Consider the following 19,182-nt stretch of genomic DNA (forward strand, 5'->3'; position numbering starts at 1 on the left):
CCTGTTCAAGGGCTGCTGGAATCAAAGGAAGAGGGTAACGATTTTTGATGGTAATATCGTTCAACCCTCGATAGTCTATACAAGGGACGCAGTCCGCCATCCCTTTTTCTTCACAAAGAAAAAACTGGATGCGGCGGGAGACGTCGATGGGCGAATAGCCCCTTGCTGTAGCGCCTCATCAATATACTGGCTCATCGCTTCTCGTTCCGGCTGTGACAACGGGTAGATTCTTCCACGAGGGGGTGTAGCTCCGGATAGCAGATCAATCCCGCAGTCCCAGGCCCGATGAGGTGGTAATTCGGTAGCCCTCTCCTTGGAGAACACCTGCGCGTAATCCTGGTATTCTGCAGGGACCACCGTAGACACCGCACCCTGTGCATCCTCCACAGTCGACATTTTGCACGGTAAATTGAGGCACTCTGCCCTACATACCTCACTCCAAGCTGTGATATCGCCAGATTTCCAGGAGATGACCGGATCATGGAGGACGAGCCAGGGGTGGCCGAGAACTAGTGGCTCCCGTGGAGCGGAGATGACAAAAAAAAAGATGTTCTCCTGGTGTATGGAGCCCACTTGTAACTTGATTACCTCTGTCCGGTGCGTAATGAACCCAGTGCCCATGGGCTCACCGTCGAGCGCGTTGACTCGCAGGGGAGGTTGAATGGGAATAAGTTGAACTCCCAACTCCTCAGCAAGACCCATATCCAGAAAGCTGGCAGCCGCTCCGGAATCAATAAGTCCTTCCAACCTGCGCACTTTCTCTCTGACAGATAAGGTAACTGGCACGTACATTTGTTTCGATGTAATGTTCAAAACTTGATTCTCACTCACCGGTTTGGCAGTTCCGAGGCGATATCCTGGTGTACGGTTAGGTCGTACCGGACATTGACGCACAAAATGACCCGACTGACCACAATACAGGCATAGTCCGTCTTGCCGACGTTGTTGTCTCACCGAACCTTGTAGAGGTGACCGTCCCAGTTGCATAGGTTCCTCCTCCGATTCTCTCCTCCGCTCTGTCGATTGCATAGGACCAGTGATTGAGGACTCCCGGACTGTGGATGCCTTGTGTTGCACTATAAGATTATCAATAGAAATGGCTATTTTGATAAACTCATGTAGCGCAGTGATATCTTCTCGACAAGCCAACTCAGTCTGTACGTCTTTGCGCAGCCCTCTTCTGAAAACTGTGAGCAAAGCAGTCTCGCTCCATCCGCTACCGGCTGCGATAGTACGGAACTCTAAAGCGTAGTCGGCTACTGTGCGACAGCCCTGCTGAAGTTCGCATAGCTGGTCTCCCACACTATGCCCAGATACTGGGTGGTCGAACACCTCTTGAAACAGTCTCTTGAACTGAACTTCCGCATTCAACTCGGGGACCTCAGCTGCCCAAAGCGCAGTAGCCCAATCCAGTGCTCTTCCCGTTAGCAGAGAAATCATGAAATCCACCCTGCTACGGTCATCGGAAAACATAGTATGATTATACGACATATACAGGGACGTCTGGAGTAGAAACCCCTGACATTTGCCAGGTTCCCCGTCGTACCTTGTAGGTAGAGAAATCGGAGGTGCATGACGAGGACTGACCGTGCTCGGGGTGGTGCCTTCAGCCGCACCAGCGTTGAGTAACTGTAGGAGTTCATCCATCCGTTTCTCCTGTATCTCCCATCGCCTCTGTAATTCCGCTGGATCCATGGTAATGGCGAGGTATTCTATAATGAATACTCAGACAGAGTGGTAAGATCCAATCGCAGAATAGCGATGCTTTATTAGAGTACAGACAAGGGAATAGCGCAATCGTGGTCGGCGGGCTGTGGTCAAAACCGGGCCAGGCATAGACAGGCAGAGGTACCAATGGAGCGGGCTTAGTCGTAGTCGAGGGCACAGGCACAGGATCAGAGGACGGTAATCACTGAGGTAGACAAGCAGAGGATTAAGCAATACGGGGAATCAAGCAACAAGGCACAGGTCGGATACACGGGTAATCAAAACAACAAACTCTCTCTCTCTCTCGGAACAAAACGCTTAGCAAGTCACAAAGGAACAATACCTCGCACCGACTGAGCTTCTGAGCACACCTTAAATCCTACACTAATTACTGACAGGTGTGCTCAGAACTCAGGTGAACCAGATCGAGTCTGATGACTCCCCCTCTCTGTAGATTGGGGAAGTGTCAGACTCTGTCTAGACCCTGCCAACCCCCGATCCCTTACAATGATCAAGCACACACAAAATAACAGTTTATTTTGTTTTGAAAGTCATCTTTCATTGACAAGCTATAACTGAATTATTGATGACTAGAGCTGGAAACACATCAGATGACTTCCACAACATGTGAACAATATCAGAAAAAGAAATGGGATTGATAGACCTAACAACTAGAAATGGGCAGATGTTTTAGTAAGTGGTGTCAGATGTGGTCACGAGATGTTTCCAAGTGTCCCTAAACCTCTCCAAAGTGGCATATGTCTGCAAATGAGATAATTCCAGTTCTATTACATATTTGCAATCCCTAAATGTTATTTGTTCAGTATAAAAACAAAATTTCTACAACACCAACCTCTCTCAAACATTGTGGTGGTGTCGGGGGACATACAGGGGATATGGATGCCTATAGTGCGTAAGCAGGCAACATAATATTTTTGATGCACACTCGGTGGACATTCGATGTTGCCATTAAGTGATACATAACCAGATAACATTGGCAATAGGCTAGATTTGTTCCAACCAACCTAAGGATGTATTTGTTACCCCCCATGTAGCTATAGCTTAACACAGACCAAATCGAAGCTTACCTTGTAAGATGTTTGGAGAAAAAAAATGTACGCACCCACTAACTGTAAGTCGTTCTGGATAAGAGCGTCTGCTAAATGACTAAAATGTAAATATAATGTTTGCTGTTTGGTGAAAACGCTGTGTAAAATAAATATTTTGACTCTGGGCTGGTGATCAATAACGGTAGGTCACAGGCAGACAAATAAGATATCCTCATGATCTGTGGAGTCCCGGCTTTCGGTGTGTATCAACGCATTCCGTGTTTATTTCGTTTATGCTTCACAACGCTATCCAGAATGTAGGTAGCAGCCATCTTGAAATGAGGTCATCGGCTCAGCCTCCCCTTATAAATTCGTATGCCCATATATGGTAGTAAGTCATACCAAAGATTTGAAGGCACCGATCAATAGCCAAGATACTCAGCTTTTAGCAGACACCCTGCTTTTGCAGATAGGGGCTACAGGTCTCATACCAGACTGAATTGAATAAAAAAAATCTGATAGGTTCCCCAAATATGGGGACTTTACATTTAAAAAGTTTTAAAGGATAAGAAGTCAATAATCTCTGACAAAATAAACCAGGAAGTCCCAATCATAATAGTACAAAAACACAACCATTAAGCATTTACAACTATTACTTCCCATTCCAAAAAACATTTCACGTTTAGCACACAAAGTAACCGGTCACCTAAAGTTTAAAGTGGCACTGACAGTGTTTTAACTACTTTGCAGATATGAAACAAAAAGACAATCATAATATCAGTCAAAAATATCAAATTCCCAGTTTATACTACAAAACCAACTTTATAAGAGGTTTTAAAAACAGGATCTACTTGATTCAATGTTCTATGATGTACACTAAGGCATTGTACACTAAGGCATTGTTTGATTTGATTTGATTTGTTGGCAGAATGGATGGATGCAGTTCAATGCATGATTAATATAATTCACCAATACATTTCTTGGTAGTCCAAGAAATATTGCTATCAGGTTGTAAATCACAGCTGGCCTGGTACATTGTTTGCTGCCTCCATTCGGGATGCACTGTTCCAGTTTCAATGACTCAATATTCTGAACAAAAACAGACGAATATACCTAACTCTGGGAATGTCAATACAATCAAACTAGCAAGGGCAATGATCACGTCAGTCATAACGTGGCTAATAGGCTAGCAAACGTAGCTTCTTGTTGAAAGTTATTCTTGAAAAGGGAGAAGCTAACAAATCAACAACAACATCCTCTTTGATAACACCTGCTGCAGCCGCTGCAAACTAGCCGACAATAAAAGCTAGCTAGCTAGACCGTGGGAAAACTACTGCTCACTATTGCGCAGTGACCTGTTGGCCTTCAAGAAGGCAGCAGTTTCCATACGTTTTTGTAAAAATGGTCCCATCCATTAAGGTCCCACCCATATGATTGGTTAATTCCACTGTCACTCTAAAATGTTGCCCTAATACAGTTGAATGGCAGATGCCTTTATCTAGCTTCTGATGGTCTAGCCAATGACTTAGCTAGCTAGATTTATCTCCCCAGAGACCAGCAAAGACAACAAGAATGGACAACATTAAATCAGAACATCATTGAAAATAATAATATAATTATCATTATTATATTATTATAATCATTATTTAATAAATCCTTAGCCCTTCTCTGAAGGCGTAGAAGGCCCATTGTTCCCCACTGTGTTTGGGTTAGTAATCATTTGTAGAGTGGCTCCATTTTCCCTCAGCATGCATTTTTTCACTGTTTTGAATGGCTAAAGAATCTATATGTTGTTCTGAAACATTTTGAACTCTTATTATGGTGGTGATTTTACCAAATTACAATCATGGTCTTGAATTGGACTCATATTTCTCTGGTCTCGGTCTTGATTCGGTCTCGATTTGCTCTGGTCTTAGTCTTGAATCGGTCTCGAACACAACATTGCATCATGTCTACAGACTCTCCCTTCTCCCTGTTTTTGTTTGCTTGGAAATGTTGATACTGGAGAATGTTATCAGAAGAAACTGTAACCAAGAATGTATAGTGGCTAAGAAATGCATTACCATTAACTGGAAGGTTGGTTATCCTCCCACAATGTCACAATGGATGGCAGAAATGTCAAGTTATGTATCACTAGATTTTATTTTGTTACACGATTAAGTGTATACTGTTCAACCTTCTAAGTTCTGGGTGGCATATATGGAATACTGTATGACAAAAGGGGTCTGTATTGAAAACAGATTTTTTTAGTCCAGCAGTCGGAAATATATATATATATTTTCAAGGCACACGAGACCTGTCTGATTTGGGTCTGTCTCAGTGGACTAATCCATTGAGGAGGCCGTAGGGATGACACTTTACAAGAATATGGGATTGTGGCTAAAATGCACAAGGCACGTCTTTCTCCAGAATGCATTCTCTCCCACTATTTTGTGGGTATTCATTGTTTCATAACTTTATTGTGTGCATTGTTTGCTGTGTCTATCAATTCCCCATTACATATAGAGTATCACCAGTAGTAGCCTACATTTACTGTTAATTCCCATCATTTCTAATCTGCAATGTTTGTTTGGTTACGGTAATATCTGCTAATGCATTCAATATATTTTTATCATTACAGTTATTTACCATTGTCATTGTCGGAGTGGACATGTGTTTTGCAGAACTCACAACCTATGCTACACTTGTGGAAAAACACATTTTGTTTATTACATTCCATTTATGAGTTTTGTCAATTCATTGATCGTCTTTTGTTTGAAACGCTCCTATCAATGTTGAGTAAGAACGCGCACCTGATTACGCATATAGAAGTAGGACTAGTTTACCTGGCCTGCGTGCAAATGTAGGCCTATAAATGTGCCCATTTGGGGATGTCTGATAGTATTTCTGATTGTCTTAACTCACCACAACTAATGAGCTGTGGAGCTTCTCAAAGTAATTTTTCTTCACCTCAAACAGCACGTAAACAAAGTCTGTTTTTAGAATCAATTGAGAAGGACAATAGTTCCACAAAGTATTTGAACAATATTTCCAGCTCTCTCTCTTTCGATAACCACTCGGCATGAAAGGGAAAAATGTAATGCTCTGATCCAGTGGAAGCATCATAAAATACCTATTACTTCTTATCCCTTGCAAAAATAGCCTATAGCTGTGTCTGTCCCGAGCTCACTGGCACTGGAATCTCTGAGGGCCCAGAATATTTTATACAATGTTTCAAGTTTGCTAGCATGAGTTTCCGGTGACCCAGTTGATAGTTGATACAATGTTTGAAGTTAATTGCAGACAGGCCATGAGTAACTGATGTGATTTATAGGATATTTATTTTCTACCTGCAGGCTGCAATGTTTTTGTGTTGGCTTTATGTAGGCAATTTTTACATCGTTGGCAATTGTCATGAGCCCTCTCACTCCACCGGGTTACCACCTTAATGTGTTTCCACTATCTTCCACTCTGCTCATCTCTCTCTCTCTACTCAGCCTAACGAGCTCCACCTGTCCCTGCTCTGCTCGGCTCTAATTACTCTGCCAGCTGCGCTGCATTACCCACTAACCTCTCCCAGTATTTAAAGTCCCGTCTCTCAGCTCTCCTTTGTCAGATCGTCTGCAAAGCTCACACCCGGAACCTGTGTGCTCGCGCTTCTGGCTCACCCTTGTTTTGTGACCCCGGACCTGCCTGATTCTTGGATACTCTTCTGCCCCAGGAAAACCAGACCTGCTTTCTGCCATTACGACTCCTGACTACTCTTCGACCCCGGTAACTCTGACCAGCCTTCTGCCTTGCTACAACGTATTTGGATTTCCCTTGAACTGTACTTCTGCCTTGTTTCATCCGCCCCGTTGTGTCTGTGTTTCCTCCCCCAGGACTTCTGGACCACCAACCACCGGCGTCATCGGACGCACCGCTGCCACTGGGGGGGGCACAGACCCAGCACATTGGACGGGATAACCCCTGGAGCCTTCACTCACTCCCTACTTCCCCTTTTCCCTTAAGTTTTAATAAACTTTCTGGTGTGACGCAATTGTGGTCCTCTTGTCGTCTGTCTGAACCGTGACAGTACGATCTGACCATCATGGACTCAGCGCACACTTCCCCGACATGGAAACCGAAGAACCTGAGCAACCCACCGCCATGCTACGCCTGGAACACACTGAGAGAGAGCTAGGCCGCATGAGCGGCGACATCACCTCTCTGCTTCAGGTCGGCCACCAACAGCATCAGCAGTTCCAGCAGCACCAGCAGCAGTCCCAGCAGCAGCAACAACAACTCGCCAGGATCATCCAACTCCTCACCAACCTTACCCCAGCCAGTCTGCCCACCAGCCCGGCCTCCGAGTCACCTGCCCCGGTCATTTCAGCCGCTGCCCCGGAACCCAAGATTGGAAACCCCGAGCGGTTCAACGGCGATTCTACCCAGGTCCGGCCATTCCTGACTAGCTGCCGACTTCAGTTCTCCTTGCAGCCAAGGACCTTCGCCACGGAGGGGGCTAGGGTCGGGTATGCCATCACTCACCTGACGGGCCGAGGCTCGACTCTGGGGAACAGCAGAGTTCGAACGTCAAACCCCCGCATGTGCAACCTTCGACCTGTTTGCTGAGGAGATGCTGAAGGTGTTTGACCTGGATTCACCAACCGCAGAGGCGTCTCGTGAACTGTTCAGTATTCGACAAGGCAGACGTGACAGTCGCAGACCATTCCATCGACTTCCGAACCCTGGCAAGACGAAGTTCTTGGAACACACCATCGTTGGTGGGACGCGTTCTTCCATAGCTTGGCTGACTATATCAGGGACGAGTTGGTCTCCCATGAACTGCCTTCCACTCTTGATGAAGCCATCGCACTGACTGTCCGGATCAACAGAAGGATACAGACCCGTCGTCGTGAGAGGGGGGCGCCAAGGTCCACCAACTACCGGCATTCGGAGAGATCCGACTGGGCTCCTGTCAGCTACTGCCACTCACCCAAGTCAGCTTGATCAGTCTGAGCCTATGGAGATTGGGCGAGCCTCTCTCACTCCTGCAGAGCGCCAGCGCCGCTTCACCTCAAACCTCTGCCTCTATTGTGGAGGTGATGGACATCGTGTGGTAACCTGCCCTTTAGAGCCGAAGCTCACCGGGCATAGGGGAGTCCGGTTGAGCTCAATGACCATCCAGTCCTCCGACCGCAAACCCTTGCTGCAAGTTCACCTCCGCCTCTCTGACTCTACTCACACCCTGGCTGCTCTGGTGGATTCTGGCGCCGAAGCCAACATAATGGACATCAAGCTGGCACGCCAACTGGGACTGGAGAACCTCTGTTTGACACCTCCTATTCCTGCCCGGGCACTGGAAGGACACTTACTCGGATCGGTCACTCATGTCACGGCCCCGGTCTTGATGGGTCTGTCCGGAAACCATCAAGAAACTATCCAGTTTCACCTGCTCCCCTCTCCAGGCCAACCCCTCATCCTGGGTTACCCATGGCTCCGCCCGGCACAACCCTCAGCTCGACTGGGTGACCGGGGTGATCAGGGAGTGGGGAGAGGACTGCCACCGAACCTGCCTGCTTGCTGCCGCACTACCCCCTCGGCCAGTACCTACTAACTCCGCCCCTGACCTCTCCCATGTCCCAGAATGCTACCATGGTCTCAGAGAAGTGTTTAACAAAGCAAGAGCCACATCTCTGCCCCCCTCACCGACCGTACGACTGTGCCATCGACCTCCTCCCTGGAACAGCCCCCTCCAAGGGGCCGTCTTTATTCGTTGTCTGCTCCTGAAAGAAGGTCCATGGAGGACTACATCAATGACTCTCTGTCCACAGGATTGATCCGTTCATCTTCATCTCCGGCTGGTGCTGGCTTCTTCTTTGTGGGGAAGAGGGACGGATCTCTTCGCCCCTGCATCGACTACAGGGGACTCAACGACATCACAGTGAAAAACCGTTACCCTCTCCCTCTGCTCACCTCTGCTTTTGAGTTGCTCCAGGGAGCCACTGTTTTTACCAAGTTGGATCTCAGAAACGCTTACCACCTAGTGCGGATCCGGGAGGGAGATGAATGGAAGACCGCATTCAATACACCAACAGGCCACTACGAGTATCTGGTTATGCCTTTTGGCCTCACCAATGCTCCTGCTGTGTTCCAGGCTCTAGTGAATGATGTACTGCGGGACATGTTAAACAAGTTTGTCTTCGTTTACCTGGATGACATCTTAATCTACTCCAGAAACCTGTCTGAACACACCCGCCATGTCCAGCAAGTCCTTCATCGTCTTCTGGAGAATTCCCTCTACGCCAAGGCAGAGAAGTGTGAGTTTCACGTCAAGACAGTGGCCTTCCTGGGGTACATAGTGGCAGAGGGAAGTATCCAAATGGATCCTGCCAAAGTATCAGCAGTCACGTCATGGCCAGTTCCGGAGAACAGAAAGAAGCTGCAACAGTTTCTGGGGTTTGCTAACTTCTATAGAAAGTTTATCCGGAACTACAGTACCGTTGCTGCCCCTCTCACTGCTCTAACCAGCACCAAGCAACCCTTCACCTGGACCCCAGCAGCCGACAAGGCCTTCAGTACCCTCAAGGTAAGGTTCACCTCCGCTCCCATCCTCCAGATGCCTGACGTGGACCGGCAATTCATTGTGGAGGTGGACGCCTCGGATGTGGGAGTTGGTGCTGTGATTTCTCAGTGGGCTGCGGAGGATAGGAAGCTCCATCCCTGTGCCTTTTTCTCACGTCGGTTGTCCCCCTCTGAGTGCAATTACGACATAGGGAACCGAGAGCTGCTGGCTGTGAAGCTTGCCTTGGAGGAGTGGCGTCACTGGCTGGAGGGGTCCACCACTCCATTTCTCGTTTGGACCGATCATAAGAACTTGGAGTACATCCGCACGGCCAAACGGTTGAACTCCAGGCAGTCCCGCTGGGCCCTGTTCTTCACCAGGTTTAATTTCACTCTGTCATACCGGCCTGGATCACGCAACACCAAGCCAGACGCCCTCTCCCGTCAATTCCAGAAGGATGACAACCCCTCCAAGGATCCTGTGTCGATTCTGCCAAGTCCCTGCATCGTAGCAGCTCTGACCTGGGCTGTTGAGGAACAGGTGCTGGAAGCTCTCCGTAACCAGCCCGGTCCCAGCACTTGCCCAGCTGACCGCCCTTTTTGTCCCCGAAAACCTAAGGTCCCAGGTCGTTCAGTGGGGACATGACTCCGCCTAGCTTGTCACCCTGGCTCCACCCGCACTTACAACCTGCTCGCCCAGAGGTTCTGGTGGCCCGCTCTGAGAAAGGATGTACGGGAATTCGTCCAAGCCTGCCCCATCTGCAACCAACACAAGTCGTCCTGCCAGCCCCCAGCCGGATTGCTGCAGCCCCTGCCTGTGCCCAGACGTCCCTGGTCTCACATCGCCCCTTGACTTTGTCACGGGGCTGCCCCCTTCAAGGGGCAAGACCGTCATTCTCACCATAGTTGACCGATTCAGCAAGATGGCACACTTCATTCCCCTCCCCAAGCTCCCAACCGCCAAGGAGACCGCCCAGGTGGTCCTGGAACACGTCTTCCGGATCCACGGACTGCCAAAGGATGTAGTTTCTGACCGTGGTCCACAATTCTCCTCCGCTTTTGGAAGGAGTTCTGTCACCTGCTGGGAGCCACAGTCAGTCTGACTTCCGGATTCCATCCCCAATCCAATGGGCAGTCAGAGCGGGCAAATCAGGAGCTCGAGAAGGCACTGCGATGCATGACTTCACGCAACCCCCACTCCTGGTCGCAGCAATTGACATGGGTGGAGTACGCACACAATTCTCTGACCTGCTCTGCCATCGGTATGTCCCCTTTCCAATGTGTTTATGGATACCAGCCTCCTCTATTTGCCAGTCAGGAAGGGGAGGTTACTTGCCCATCTGCACTTGCGTTTGCCCGTCGATGTCGCCGCACCTGGTCACAGGCCCGAGCCACACTTCTCAGATCCGTTGCCAGCTACACTACCGGGGCCAACCGTCGGAGAATCCCTGCTCCCACCTACCATGTTGGTCAAAGGGTGTGGTTGTCGTCAAGGAACCTGCCACTCAGGGTGGAGTCGCAGAAGTTGGCACCTCGGTTCATTGGCCCATTCCCTATCATAAGAGTGATTAGCCCAACTGCTGTCCGGCTCCAACTGCCTAATTCCATGAGGGTGCACCCCACTTTCCATGTGTCTAAGATTAAGCCCATTCATGAGAGTCCGCTGGTCCCTGCTGCGCCTTGTCCTCCTCCTCCACGGCTCGTCGATGGTGGTCTGGTTTACACCGTCCGCCGCCTGCTTCGGTCCAGACGGAGGGGTAGGGGTCTCCAGTACCTCATTGACTGGGAGGGCTATGGACCTGAGGAAAGGACCTGGGTGCCAGCTAGTCGGATTGTGGATAGGACTCTCATCACCGCCTTCCACCAACGGCATCCTGATCAACCTGCAATCCGTAGGGGCCGCCCCAGAGGGATCCCTAACCGTCCTGCCCGCTCGGCTTCCTGTCCTGTGCCTGATCCTGTCTCGGGACCTGTCCCATCTCCCGACCACGGCCCTCCGGCTTCCTCCGAGGATGAGGGCGTTCGCTCGGACCGTTCGGAGGAGTTCTAGCCCTCCTCCGGCTCCCTCCTCCGCCCGGCGTGGTGTTGCTCTTGGGACTTCTGGGGCCGTCCCCTTGGGGGTTCTGTCATGAGCCCTCTCACTCCACCGGGTTACCACCTTAATGTGTTTCCACTATCTTCCACTCTGCTCATCTCTCTCTCTCTACTCAGCCTAACGAGCTCCACCTGTCCCTGCTCTGCTCGGCTCTAATTACTCTGCCAGCTGCGCTGCATTACCCACTAACCTCTCCCAGTATTTAAAGTCCCGTCTCTCAGCTCTCCTTTGTCAGATCGTCTGCAAAGCTCACACCCGGAACCTGTGTGCTCGCGCTTCTGGCTCACCCTTGTTTTGTGACCCCGGACCTGCCTGATTCTTGGATACTCTTCTGCCCCAGGAAAACCAGACCTGCTTTCTGCCATTACGACTCCTGACTACTCTTCGACCCCGGTAACTCTGACCAGCCTTCTGCCTTGCTACAACGTATTTGGATTTCCCTTGAACTGTACTTCTGCCTTGTTTCATCCGCCCCGTTGTGTCTGTGTTTCCTCCCCCCCCAGGACTTCTGGACCACCAACCACCGGCGTCATCGGACGCACCGCTGCCACTGGGGGGGGGCACAGACCCAGCACATTGGACGGGATAACCCCTGGAGCCTTCACTCACTCCCTACTTCCCTTTTCCCTTAAGTTTTAATAAACTTTCTGGTGTGACGCAATTGTGGTCCTCTTGTCGTCTGTCTGAACCGTGACAGCAATGGCAATAAAAGTTACTTTTAGATTTGTAAAATGTTCATTTAGATTTAGATAGAATGTAGATTAACCACAGACAATGATTTTGAGATACAAATAATAATAATAATAATATGCCATTTAGCAGACGCTTTTATCCAAAGCGACTTACAGTCATGCGTGCATAAATTTTTGTGTATGGGTGGTCCCGGGGATCGAACCCACTACCTTGGCGTTACAAGCGCCGTGCTCTACCAGCTGAGCTACAAAGACTATTATAAATTAAATGAAACTGTTCCACGAAAATGTGCATATGAAAATCATAACTGGCACGCAGATTGGTATAAATGGTAAGATAAACTGGCACTCCAAATGGAAAAGGTTGCCGACCGCTGGTGTAGCCTATTACCGGCAACTTCAGCATAATGGCAGAATCTGCAAAGGCCAGCAGCAGCAGGAGGAGGGCCGGGAAAAAGTTTTTTTTCTTCTGGTTATCTTGATCTCTGGATCCATCGAGTCATTTGTGTGACATAATTATTAATCAAACAGCATGCTAAAAACATCAGACAAATTTAGTACATATAACCTAGTTGATTTTATTAAAACACATAGGGTGTGTCTATATTTGGAAAAATACACATCGAAAGAAAATAATACTCTTGGTCGACCAATCATTTTTTAATTCGGAGACAGCCTAGTACTTATGCAGGAAATTAGCTTTAGATGCCCCAAAAAATTCTGAGGGAGGACCCCAGACCCACCGCCAGGTTATGTCCCCCCTACTTCTAAAACCAAAGTTGCGCCCCTGGCAGTTGGTGCCACACACCTGGGCTTCGATAGTTATCTTTGTAAGAGTGTATGTGTGTGTGTGTGTGTGTGTGTGTGTGTGTGTGTGTGTGTGTGTGTGTGTGTGTGTGTGTGTGTGTGTGTGTGTGTGTGTGTGTGTGACCTCGACCACCACCGCACATCAACATCTCAGATGAAGATCAGAACCTCGGCAGAGATGAGCGTGACAGAGATTCTTATGTGTCTGTTTTCATACGTGTGTGTGTGTGTGAGAGAGAGAGAGACGATGAGCCCCTCAGCATTTTAACTGCAGTGTTATTCTGTCATCCTCAGTGGGATCAGTGGCCCATGCCAAGCTGTGTACATACAATAAAATATGCATCACTTATGCTGTAAACCCATTTTTCTATTTTCTATGGGCTGCTTTCATTTGGACTCTCTCTAAGGTTTTGTGTCCCACTTAGTTTTGACTGAGGCGGTCTCGGGGCCACATTGAAAGGAGAGCCAGGCAGTGGCGGCCGTTGAGTGTCTGAATACCCGGGGCGCGAGGTGTTTGGAGTTGTCAACAAAACAGCATGATAGAAATATGATGCCATGTTTTCGAACTACCGGTAGTTTCTTTTAAAAAGATACAGTGCCTTCAAAAAGTATTCATACCCCTTGACTTATTCCACATTTTGTTGTGTTACAGCCTGAATTCATAATGGATCAAATTGATTTTTTTTCACCCATCTAGACACAATACCCTATAATGACAGTGAAAACATGTTTTTAGACATTTTGGCAGATTTATTGAAAATGAAATACAGAAATATCTCCCTTACATAAGTATTCACACCCCCTTTGCTATGACACTCCAAATTTAGCTCAGGTGCAGCCAATTTCATTTGATCATCCTTGAGATGTCGCTACAACTTCATTGGAGTCAGTGTGTGGCCAATTCAATTGTTTGGACATGATTTAGAAAGAAAGTCCATGAGAACCTGCTTCAGAGTGCAAACAACCTTAGACTGGGGCGAAGATTTACATTCCAACAGGACAATGACCCATAGCATACGGCCAAAGCAACACTGGAATGGCTTCAGAAGAAGAATGTGAAAGGCCTTGAGTGGCCCAGCCAGGCCAGAGTTGAATCCCATTGAAAATATGTGGAAAGACTTGAAGATTGTTGTTCACCGCTGCTACCCATCTAACTTAACGGAGCTTGAGATAATCTGCAAGGAAGAATGGGAGAAAATCCCTAAATCCAGATGTACAAAGCTGATTCAGACATACCCAAGCAGACTCAAAGCTATAATCGCTACCAAAGGTTTTTCTACAAAGTATTGACTCAGGGGTGTGAATACTTATGTAAATGAGATATTTTTGTATTTCATTTTCAATACATTTGCAAACATTTCTAAACACATGTTTTACTTTGTCATTATGGGGTATTGTGTGGAGATGGGTGAGAGAAACAAATCTATTAAATCAATTTTAAATTCAGACTGTAACACAACAAAATGTGGAACAAGTCAAGGGGTATGAATATTTTCTGAAGGCATTGTATACTATTTCATCTTTGCATCTCAAAAACCGAATGACCACTGCTGCACATGCTGCCACTGTATTGAACAGATTAGATTATACCGTTTAGAACGAGCAGCCAGCTCACGTCAATAATTAACGAGTGCACTAGGGAGAACGCAACAAGCTGTCATCAAGGCAAAGGGTGGCTATTTGAAGAATCTCAAATATAAAATATATTTTGATTTGTTTAACACTTTTTTTGGTTACTACATGATTCCGTATGTGTTATTTCATAGTGTTGAAGTCTTCACTATTATTCTACAATGTAAAAAATAGTTAAAATAAAGAAAAACCTTTGAATGAGTAGGTGTGTCCAGACATTTGACTAGTAGTGTATACATATTTATTTTATTCTCACGAGTGGGGTGCCGCCCCTAACGCCCTAATGGGCGGGCCACCGCTTGAGCCAGGGGCCCCTTAGAGGTGGAGGGAACAAGCAAGACATAAGAGATAACACAGAGGAACAATGAAGAGAGAACCCCAGCAGGACCAACTACTACAGACCAACCTCCTTTAGAAGGTAGGGAAGGAAGGAAAGGAATGTGCCGACAGACTGCAGTACACTACACTACAGTATATCAGGGGAAGATAATGTTTTTCCAGCCTGCTGTATTTCTTTCACAATATATTGTATCGATGTATGAGTTTCTGGAAATTAATGATTTTGTTATTAAATCATGGGAATTATTTTGTTTATTTTAAGAAGCCAATATCCTTTCCCTCAAGCACCTTCACAGGAAAGAGCTACAGGCTATATAAAAGGGTAAGAAGCATGAGTTTTCACTCACCAAAGTAACAACACAGTGTTGTCAAAGACTTAGTAACTTAGTTGTAGTCCCGATCTGGTTACCTGTAAATACAAACATAGTTTTGGGGTTATTACATATGTATTAACTTATTTACGGATATCCTCTAAACTACCCATAATGCACTATTTCTCAATGTCATATGGAGAATCTACTTTGTGCTACCAAGGTCATATGCTAGCTGGGTAGCTAGCTCAAGCTGGCTAACATTAGCCACTAGCCATGCTAGCCTGTAATTACATTCCAGAGCAAGTGTTGGCGGTGCTGTGCTAGAATCCACCAATCTTGAGGAAGTGGGATGTAAACAAGGAACAGATGGGGCACGTGCGGACATGCAGCATTTTCATGTTCGTCACAGACTTTGTGGCTGTGTTATCTAGTGGGAACCAGTTAGCGCGGCAGGCTCTGGTGCCTTCTTGCCATGTGCTCAAAACGATAGAGAAAATCATACCTGCTTGCTCTGATTGTGTAGTACCTCGTCTGTTCTCCTTTTTGTTTGTGACTTGGATCTTTGGTGAGAAAACAGGATGAGCCCTATGTATTCTCTGTGAAGTGGGATCAGGAAAAAATACATAAATTAATAAATAAACACAACATACAAAAACAAACCTTGGCATCACACTGATGCAACAAGAAAGCAATCATGGCCTACACTTGTGCTGTGTGGCTGCCGATTGTGTGTTTAGTTGTGGTGTAAGGGATTTAATGCCTTAAAGTTCACTATGCAGAAATCGCTCCGCCATTTCCTGGTTGCTAAAAGTCTAATAGTTCGCTGAATTTCAGTTTATGTGACAAAATAAGCTAGTATAGTGTAGAGAATAATTGTACCATTTAAACCGCTGTAAAAAAAATATATATCCATAACCAAAAATATTGTATTTTCAGCTGTTTGGGCTGGTGTACAAAACCGACAGTAAAATACACACAAACGAAACTTAAGAAAGGGAAGCATAGAAATAGCGCACAAAGAACAGATCTACCGCTTCTTACTCTTGCTTTCAATGAGAATGACAGAGCTATAACTCACATTTCTATGTGAATGTAGGACCTCTTTAGGTCTCCCAAAAAAGTATTTAACAATTATTTGATTAAACATTGAATTTGGGTTTACCGCTGTTAGCCCATAGAAACGCATTCAATAACAGATTCTTACATGGAAAAACAATACAATACATAGTAAAAATAAGTTATCAAAAGGACGTTTATGTGTCTGTCCTATATATGAGAGATATAATAAAGATCAGGAAACTGTATGAATATTTTTGAGACATATTTAACCCCTTTTTTAGGCAATAAACTACTTCCATATATACTTCCATTAATTTCTTTAACTGGTACCGGGCTACCTTCAGGCGAGTCTTGTGAGGCTTGTGTGCGTCCAAGAGAAAAACAACCAACATGTTAGTGAGAGACACCTTTCCATAGAGGCATCATAATAGTTTGTAGGCCAAACCGTTCAGACACTACAGACAGACGTTGGCACATCGGCGGTACCGACATCAGACGAGTCCTGTGACGCTTGTGGGGGTTGTAGAGCAAAACAACTGACAAGTACGTGTTCGTGAGAGGCACCTTTCCATAGAGGGGTCATATTAGTTTCTAGGCCAAACCGTTCGGACGCTACAGCCGTTTTCGTGAGAAGACAGCTTTTTGGGATGTCTCATGGTTTGACAAACACCACTGTAGCTCTGCCACCTTTCACCGCAGATGCGGAAGGCCGATATCGGTGGATGTGGTGGATTGAGACGCAGGCCATGCAAAAAAACAGATATCTCTAATTTAAACATACTTTTATCGGAATGTTTTTATTATGCTAATTAGATTTCCGCAGGGCCACAGAAATTGACTCAAGAGGGTTGTCACACCCTGGCTATGGGACTCTAGTTGTTGAGCCAGGGTGTGTTTGTTCTATGTGGTGTGTTTCTATGTTGGGGGTTCTAGTTCGTCTATTTCTATATTTTGCCTGAGTGACTCCCAATCAGAGGCAACGAGTGTCAGCTGTTGGCTGGTTGTCTCTGATTGGGAGCCATATTTAAACTGTCTGTTTTCCCTTTGTGTTTGTGGGTTTTTGTTCCGTGTCGGTATTTGTTACCGTTGGACGTTACGAGTCGTTTATTGTTTTTGTTCGTGCTTTAATTAAATAAAGTAAAACATGTTCATTCATCACGCTGCGCATTGGTCTCTCCCTGACGATCGTGACAAAAAAAACCACCAAAACTGGACCAAGCAGCGTGAAGAGGAGAGAGGAAGGACTTGGGATCGATGGAGTAGGGGTCTCGACTGGGCTAAGCCGAGTGAAGAGCAGAATGGCTGGAGTTGGAGGCAGAAGAGCGAGAGTTGGGCGAAAACTATAGAGGCCTGGCCCACGGGGAGGAGAGACCCCCAGAAATTTTTTAGGGGGGGGCTCACGACGTCGGGGCAGCAGGAGGCCGCGATAGAGCGGTCCAGCGGGTTGGCAGAGGAGGCCGCCATGTTAAGGGGGCCACTGGTCACTAAGGGGAAGGAAAGTGTGGAGGCACTGCGAGAGGTACTGGGGTGTGTTACCAGTCCGGTCCGGCCCGTTCCTGATCCCCGCGTAGGGCCAGGGGTGTGTGTCCCCAGTGCAGTCCGGTCTGTTCCTCGCATCAAGCCTGTGGTGCGCGTCGCCAGCCCGGTCCGGCCTGTTCCTGCTCCCCGCATCGAGCCTGTGGTACGCTTCGCCAGCCCGGTCCGGTCCGTTCCTGCTCCCCGCACCAAGTCAGTAGTGCGCTTCGTCAGCCCGGTCCGGCCCGTTCCTGCTCCCCGCACCAAGTCAGTAGTGCGCTTCGTCAGCCCGGTCCGGCCCGTTCCTGCTCCCCGCACCAAGTCAGTGGTGCGCTTCGTCAGTCCGGTCCAGCCCGTTCCTGCTACTCTCACCAAGCCAGGGGTGCGAGTCGTCAGCCTGGTCCAGCCCGTGCCTGCCACTCGCACCAAGCCAGGGGTGCGAGTCGTCAGCCTGGTCCAGCCCGTTCCTGCCACTCGCACCAAGCCAGGGGTGCGAGTCGTCAGCCTGGTCCAGCCCGTTCCGGCCACTCGCACCAAGCCAGGGGTGCGAGTCGTCAGTCCAGTGAGGCCCGTTGCTGTTCCACGCACCAAGCCAGGGGTGCGTATCGTCAGCCAGGTCTGGTCCTTTCCTGCCTCACGCACCAAGCCAGGGGTGCGCGTCGTCTGTCCGGCACAACCCGTGCCTGGGTCACCGGTGCCTAACCAGGTACCGGTCAACGGCTCCACTACGGAGTTGAAGCTAACCGCTCCTGCTACGTCCAGTCCAGCTCTAGCCAGCGGGGCCAGAACGGACCAGGGGCGCTATGGGGGGTTTGTTGGAGGGTGGTGGGCAAGCCCGGAGCCAGAACCGCCACCGAGGAGGTATGCCCACCCAGCCCTCCCCTGTTTTGCTCTTTTTGAGGCGCAAAACAGAGTCCCTGGCTATGGGACTCTAGTTGTTGAGCCAGGGTGTGTTTGTTCTATGTAGTGTGTTTCTATGTTGGGGGTTCTAGTTCGTCTATTTCTATGTTTTGCCTGAGTGACTCCCAATCAGAGGCAACCAGTGTCAGCTGTTGGCTGGTTGTCTCTGATTGGGAGCCATATTTAAACTGTCTGTTTTCCCTTTGTGTTTGTGGGTTTTTGTTCCGTGTCGGTATTTGTTACCGTTGGACGTTACGAGTCGTTTATTGTTTTTGTTCGTTGCTTTAATTAAATAAAGTAAAACATGTTCAGTCATCACGCTGCGCATTGGTCTCTCCCTGACGATCGTGAAAAGGGTGTTAAGTTGCGTCAATTCAAATCTGGTATTGGAACAAAAGAGGTCAATACACATCTTCTAAAATAGACTAGTATTTTAATTAATGCAAACCACTTCAATGGTAAATATGATGTTCGTATATACGGGTCCACTGAAATACCACGCAGGGCACTCAGAGAACTGATCCATTGTTCTAAGTTCTTCTTCAAAT

At 47.6% G+C, this 19,182-nt stretch overlaps 1 long non-coding RNA gene across 1 annotated transcript in view; it reads left to right on the top strand.

The window, feature by feature from the left end:
• Positions 1-14,865: 14,865 nt before the first annotated feature.
• The window catches only part of LOC121569818, a 37,302-nt gene continuing 32,985 nt past the window's right edge, over positions 14,866-19,182 (top strand). Inside the window, exons 1-2 of the long non-coding RNA XR_006001390.1 lie at positions 14,866-14,925; positions 15,109-15,168. This is a non-coding gene — a long non-coding RNA (uncharacterized LOC121569818). The remainder of the gene's footprint in view (positions 14,926-15,108; positions 15,169-19,182) is intronic.

The sequence above is a fragment of the Coregonus clupeaformis genome, chromosome 7 (assembly GCF_020615455.1).
Source record: "Coregonus clupeaformis isolate EN_2021a chromosome 7, ASM2061545v1, whole genome shotgun sequence".
NCBI classification, from domain to species: Eukaryota; Metazoa; Chordata; class Actinopteri; order Salmoniformes; family Salmonidae; genus Coregonus; species Coregonus clupeaformis.